Source organism: Alligator mississippiensis, chromosome 4 (genome assembly GCF_030867095.1).
Source record: "Alligator mississippiensis isolate rAllMis1 chromosome 4, rAllMis1, whole genome shotgun sequence".
Taxonomy (NCBI): domain Eukaryota; kingdom Metazoa; phylum Chordata; order Crocodylia; family Alligatoridae; genus Alligator; species Alligator mississippiensis.
Window position 1 is genome coordinate 51,619,667 of NC_081827.1, and position 7,303 is coordinate 51,626,969.

At 45.2% G+C, this 7,303-nt stretch overlaps 1 protein-coding gene across 13 annotated transcripts in view; it reads right to left on the bottom strand.

The window, feature by feature from the left end:
* The window catches only part of FOXP2 (forkhead box P2), a 686,563-nt gene extending 680,357 nt beyond the window's left edge, over nt 1-6,206 (bottom strand). For 7 of the 13 annotated variants that reach the window (XM_059725963.1, XM_059725978.1, XM_059725962.1 and 4 more), the window contains exon 1: nt 5,852-6,203. The gene's annotated coding sequence lies outside the window, so the exon portion shown is untranslated. Of the gene's footprint in view, nt 1-5,851 lie in introns of all 13 variants that reach the window. The other 6 variants (XM_059725970.1, XM_059725969.1, XM_059725975.1 and 3 more) reach the window with 4 other exon arrangements.
* Between the last annotated feature and the right edge of the window lie 1,097 nt (nt 6,207-7,303).

Consider the following 7,303-nt stretch of genomic DNA (forward strand, 5'->3'; position numbering starts at 1 on the left):
AGTAGAAGGGACTCTGATGTCTTCACAGACTAAGGTCCTCCTCTCTATGCCATTTCTAAGGGTAGGGTGAAATGAATCAGAAGAGTAAACAAGAGTCTACCCAGAGTTTGAGGTTATACGGAAGGTGGCCTTTAAGCCACACAGGACCCACTTAAATGGTTAATGGAACAGTCAGGGTAGATATAACGCCCCTTCCCAACGTTAAGCTCAAGTTCTGGCTTGTATGAATGCAAGTCTTCATTCACCTTCATGGCCTAATTGATTAGAAATATTTGCTATTAACGTGAAATTGCAGCCAAACACTTTATCATCAAATATCTATACTCAAAGTATATTTAGTATATGGTAAGCAAGGGAATCACACTTGTCTTTTGCAGTTAACTTTCACAAAAAAGTGTGTTGTTGATAAACTCCAGACAGAGAAGTCTCACGCTCTACCCTGGTTGTAGAAAGATCACTGTGATTCAATCACCAGCAACAAGAAACAAACCAAACTTCTAAAAAACGAGTCTGCATCTACTCATATTCCACTCCTCAGCTTACTTTGCAATAGGACTTCATAAACTGATAAATATAATTTGTTCAATATTTATTTTAACTTCAAGATAGGAATTTAAAGCCCTTTATTAAAAAGCACCAATTGATCTAATTTTACTATCCCTTTTCTACATAACTTGGGATCTATTATTGACATGCTACTCTGTATTATCATACCAAAACCATAGCATACTTCAGAGGTGATTTTCACCTACTTGTGTGGTGGCAGCACAAGGCAGCAGACTGGGAAGATTTGCACCTTTATAAACTACATCAGAGATGTACAGCATAAACTTTCACAAGCAGAGGGCTTACTTCATCAGATGCAGTGAAGGGACTGCAGGTAGCAGAGCTGTTAAGTAGAAAGCAATGATTAGGACAGGAAAAGTGGTTAGAGAAGCGGAAAGAAGAGGTGGGGGCACAGCTAAGAGGCAAGGTGAGTAGGAAAGAGAGAAAAACAAAGCAGTTAACCTACTGAGGGACATACAGTTTATAAAAACTAACTCAGGTAATGGGATAAACCCTAGTTTTGTTTGAGGCCATACTTAACACAATCTAGCAATGCTCACTCCTTTTTCCTCCCCTATTCCCTACCCGTAACACTATAATCACTGCTTCTTTTTAGCAGTTCTGCTTCCTGCAGTCCCTTCACAGCACCTCATGAAGTAAACCCTCTGCCTAGGAAGGCTTGCGTAATTCATCCCTGGTGTAGTCTATAAAGGTGTGAATCTACCCTGGCTTCTACCTTAGTTCAGACTAACAAAGCTAACTACCTCCCCAGCAGCACGTGGGTCTCCACTGATGCTCATATCTGGATTTCTGATACTCAAAGATCCTGAACTTCACATGCAAATCTAATTAAAAAAGTGAAGGGGCAAAAAAATAATAAAAATGCATATCTGCAAACATCCACATCTGGTGATAAATAAGAATAAACTTTTTAGACAATCTACAAAAAAAAAAGTGATGTGTTATTAGGAACCTTGAGAGAGAAAAAAAGAGGTAATTAGTATTTTTAACTCTCCTGACCTCTCTCTCTCTCTGTTTTATTTTTGGAGGCTGCTCTAGCAAATCTTGAAAATCAGATCTAGAAATACCTTTCAATCTTTTTCAACAACACAAGCACCTTCAACCTTTGTATGCCCAAAGTGGAAAAAAAGCTCCTAATTGAATATGACTGGAATCTTAAGACTATCCAAAGTTAAGAGATTGAGTAACTAACTTTTTCTATAACATCAGTTTAGTTCAGTTTCCATAGTGTCAATAATTTCAAAGTTACAATCTAGAAAAATATACAGTCAAAATGGAAAAAAAGTTAGGTCTAAAATGAAGGCTGCCCTTTTAATAAGGGATTATTGAGAAGTATGCAGCAATTGGTATGAAAAAATTAGACACTTTACATTATTTCTAGTGCCACTAACTGTCACAAAGTTTAAAAAGAGTAATCAGTTTGAGTGTGCCAAAAATTAGTATTCAATTTTTGTAATGGACTTGATAGCATTTCTGAGATTCACTGTGATTTGCAATTTTCTCCATGAACAATCATACATACCATGAGTACTTCTTAGTGACCTGTGTCCTAAATCACTTTCAGTTCATACAAGAAAATGTATGACTCTTTATGACTTGACTCAGAGAGAAACAACATGACAACTCCCATCACTCATTCTGTTTCCCACCACTACTAGAATTAAATTGCTCTGGAAAACCAGGAAGAGGAGGGGAAAAATAATACTTAACATTTAATAAACATTAATTAATTCATCCTCACATCTGCCAGGTAGGTAGATAAGTGTCATTAACTTAGTTTAGCAGATGGGAGACAGAAGTTAAGCAACATTTCCAAAACCATAAAGTAAATAAATCATTGGCAAAACTCAGGAGTTTGGGGCTCTTCTCAGTCCACTAAAACATAATACCTCCTGAACAATGCTGAATTAAGTGCATCTTCTCAAATTATCAAATTTGTTTTTCTATTTCAATTAAATCAAACCTGAAAAACAGAAGTGCACAACAATTTTTTTATTACATAAGGAAAAAAACTTAAATGACAAGAATTAGTCTTTACTCTTAAAATATTTTTCAGATGCATTTCTATTTTAGAACTCCATTTAAACTATTTAAGCAATATGTGATTATTTAATGTTTTGAGTTTTAGTCATTTTTAAACAGGTGAAATCAATACACCAATTGCATTTGTACACTTTCTCTCGAGCACTGTTAAACACTAATATTGTCCATTTATGAATTAAAATACCTAGCTCATACAGTACTTTTAATCTTTCAAGCACTCTATAAACATTAACTTGCTTGGTGTTTAAAGAGACTTGTACTCTTATACAATGCTGAAACAATAGAAAAAAGTCACAAAACAATTAAGAGTTTATTTCCTAAATGCCATGCACAATGTATCACAAAGATTAAAAGTCACTCCTGCTACACAAAACCAAAGAAACCCACATATAAGGATTAACTTGCAAGTGTTTGAGCTCATTTTGTTAAAATCTCATGTAAATTTAATATGAGGCCTCATCTGAAGCAACTATTTTTGATAGTATACATTATCAAAATACATACCAGATTATCACATTAAAAGCAACTAAATGATACATAGATTGAATATACAAATAGAATATTATATGTATTCTAAAAATACTTACTTTGAAACCCTTTCCTATCCTTTAAGTATTTACTAATTTGCTATTTGGGTAGTGAATTAATTTTTTTTTCAGGTGTACCACCAAAAAACAAACACCCAGCAATACGGTCATTTTGCTAGCAACACGCTACAAATTAGTTTCTTCTATTAATTGTTTAATTCATGCAAAAACAACTGATTATAGACACCAAATATGATGCTACATTTAAAAATATTCTCTCTTAAAACACTAGAATCAATATCTTGCCCATGCAGGTTTAGAGTAACATTAAAGAAAACAGTTTAATAATGAACCATACTTTCTTCATAGTCATATTACTAGCAACAATATCTTTTCCTTGGCAACTTTAAATTACCAGGTGTAAACACACACACACACACACACACACACAATCAAAATCTCTTAAAGTTTATTTTTAATTTCATTTTCACAACCTAACTCCCCAGTTTCAAAAGTTATATAAGTTACCAAGAGCCTGATAAAGAGACTATTGACACCACATCACGACCCCCATAGTCGTCAATGAGGTTTGGATCAGGCCCTTAAAGCCAAGCAGCAAAGGAACATAATAAAAACTGCTCAAAAGGTACAGTTTTAAGTTTCTCTTATTATTAAAAAGTAAAATAAAAGCCCCTAAAAACAGAAACGCTACTCAAGTGTAAAGTATCATGGCTCTTCCTGTGGCTTTATTGCCATTCTCTTCCTCTATTAAGAGATGAGACTATAAAATTTAGGGTAGGGATTTAACTTTAAAACTTTAGGGATTTAAACACACACACACACACACACACACACACACACACTTCACTAGCATTCTTTCTGGTCTAGCTACCATCATATGTCAAATCCTTTTCCCCACAAGTACAATTACTCTCTGACAACATGACCCAATAGTTACCTCAGTCTTTTTCCTCCCTCCTTCTCTCTGACACCCAATTTAGGCAGTTTACAAATGCCCAAAGTAATAAAGGGTTATCCTTTTTTTAAATTGGTGTTCAACCTTAAAAGGAACTGACTGTTGAGACAGTCATGAGAAGCCTGAAACAAGTTTAACTTGTGAACAGAGAAAGAGACCAAAATCACTGTATGTCATCTTTACCTTGACCTATTTGAGTTCAATACCTTGGCCATTTTAAATTCTAATATATAACAAGCAGCTTGCTACAGGTTTAGATCGGATTGATCTAGATAATAAGTGATATCCCACTTTGTGGGTTTTTTTCTGAAAGTTCTCATCTCTACCTTTTGAGTCACCCATATTCTCAAAAGTGTGTATGGGGGGGTCCCTTTTACAGGTGGGGTGTCCTAGAGAAGCCTAAGCAAGTCTCTTTAGTACCTGGTCTTTTCTTCCCTGTCCTTCCCCTCACAACCAAACCCTGCTAAGCCTCCCAGCCATTTGCCCACTAGTTCTCAAGCTCTTCAGAATCAAACTTTGACAACTTTCTGTCTCTGACTATTCCTGATTTTCAAGAGCAAAATTCCAGGAGCAAGCTCCCACTACAAGCTATAACTGCCCCAGGAATCGCATAGGCCTGGCGTGATTATTTATTCATCTCTTGTTTTAGGCTTAACTTTTTCTGTTGCTGTTATTCAAGGTTAACTCTAGCCGGCAAGTACATTCAAAAGGCGTCGGGAAGGTGCAGGAGACCCAAGAGCGGCGCCGGGAACTGCCCGTGTAGGCAAGATCAAGTACCATGCAGTAACCGGCCCTGGCCAGAGAGGGTAGATGGCGAACACCTTCCGCATCACTGCCCCTCCGAGTGCACGTGCAGCCGGCCGGGCCAGCGCCCAGTGCTGAGCCGGGCCGGGCGCCAGATCAACGGCGAGATCAAGGTCCCACCGATCCCTCCCCTCCCCTGCTGCACCTAGGGACTGGCCAGGGAGGCTGGAAAGCGGAGAGAGGTGTTTGTGTGCAAGCTTTACAACCCGCCCCCCCCCACCCCACAAAGAAGCAGTGGGGCATGTTTCTTTACCAGGCTACGTGTGCCTAGAATTTCCCTATAAGAAAAAAAAAAAAAAAGGCAAGGCAGGGATGGGAATGAAAGGCCCCCTCCGACTGAAACAGCATCATCCAGCAGAGCGTTTCACCGCCCCGCGGTGCCTGCATTGTGCATCTGGACTAAAAGTTGGGCTTAAAGAAAAAACTCCATTTTGCACCAAGCGCTGCTAAAAGCCCAGCTGAAGTTTGGTAGGTGGCAGCGCGGCGCACACAACAGGGGATTCAATACACATCGCAGCCTCCTCGGGAAGACACTGTGCGCTTCTCCTTCCTCGTGGGGGGTGGGGGCCTAGGAGAACTAAGTCAACCCCTGGGTGCCCCGATCCCACTGCTCCTCAGCCTGGATGCAAGACTTATAAATCCACTTCAAAACTACAAGGCACATTAACAAACAACCCCAAGCAAGTTAGTCCCCATCTCACAACCTCCCCCCACCGCCCGTCACAACTGTGATCCGAGGGGGGGCCCACAAAGTGACCCATTTGCAAGGAGGGAGCTTGACACATGTCACATTTTGCACCCACCGCGCTTAAGAGCTGCTGGAGCTGAAAACTTTCCAGCAGCAAGGAGAGGAGGGGGGGGGGAGAGAGGATGAAAGTAACAAGTCAAAGCGGGGACTTGAAGGGGGTGAAAAGGGGGGAGGGAGAAAACTTACCAAGAGGAGACAGTGTGTAGAGCGCCCCGAGGAGCTGCCACCGAGAGAGGGAGAGCGCGGAGCTGCACTGACCCCCACACACAAACAAACACACATACAAAGTCTTTGCAGGAGGAGGAGGAGCAGCTGCCGCCGCCGCCGCCGCCGGGACGCGCGAGCAGAGTCACGGGAGGGGAGGGAGGGCGGGGGATTAGAGGGGGACGACAAGCAGCGGCGGCATAGATGCCTGGGCTGGATGATCTTCTGCGGGCGGAGCCGGCTCCACAGCCCCGGGCAGGGGCAGGGACAGGGACAGGCGGCGGCGGGAGCGCCGCGTCTCGCGCTTTCTCGGAGGCTCGCTCCGTCTCGCGCTCTGCCGCCTCCGCCCGCCCGCGCGCGCGCGCGCGCGAGTGTGTGTGTGTGTGTGTGTGTGTGTGTGTGTGTGTGTGTGTGTGAGGGGGGGTGCAGAGGGCGTGCGTGTGTGTGTGTGTGTGTGTTGTTGAGCAGGCAAAAACAACACGGCTGCTGGGTGCAGGGGAAGGAGCGCTCACATGACCGCCAAGTGGCCTGCACAGAAGTGCTAATAATGCTCTCGGAAACGCGGGGGGGGTTGCAGCACAAAAAGTGGCGTGTGCTCGGCCAGGCAGTGTTCCCCTCCGCTGCCCTCCCCGGCGCCTCCTCAGCGGGCAGGGAGCCTGGCGGAGCACAATGCGGGAGCGCGGCGCCCGGCTTGACGTCAGGTCCACCTGCTCCTGCTCCGCCCGGCCGGGAAGTTGTTTTCTCCAGTCGCCGTGCGGACTCGGCGGCTGGAGCAGACGGGGGAAAACAAAGCCCGAGGTGGTGCCGGCAGCGCCGAGCGACGGCCCCGGGGGCAGCCCGCCGCCGGCGGGGTGGGACGGGGGACGCCCGCCTTGAGCTGCAGCCGCCCTTCCCGGGGGCGTCGGGGCTGCGCGGCGCCGGGGGGTCGCACGGGCCGAACTCCGAGCCCGGCTCCGCGCACCGCGCTGGGAGAAGCGGCCCGGCCTGGCCCTGGCGCCGGCTCACGCTTGCTGGGAGAGGGCCGGGGCGGTAGGGGCGCTGCTCGCTGCCTCCGCAAAGGGCGCTCGGAGCGGGGCCCCACCGCTCTCGTGCCCCATCCAGGCGCTGCCGCCGGTCCCCGGCCTGTCGGCTGCGTCCTGGCTGCGGACACTTGAACTTCCTATTTATTTTTTTTGGTAGACATTTGAATTCAGTTTAAATGTGAATCATTTGCTTCAAGGTCTTTGGTGGATAAGGTGCACCCTCCCCCCCCCCCCCACACCAGCCTCCCCCCCACCCCCTTGTTCCCAATGGAAACCAGCTGCTCGCTCGGCTATTTCTGAGGGCGACAATGAGACGTGACGAGACCGCGGGAACTTGGGCACACAGAGCCGCCCGCGGCTGCTCCCCGAGCTCCGCCGGCTGCAAGTGTCCCCCCGGTCCCCTCCGGCCCGC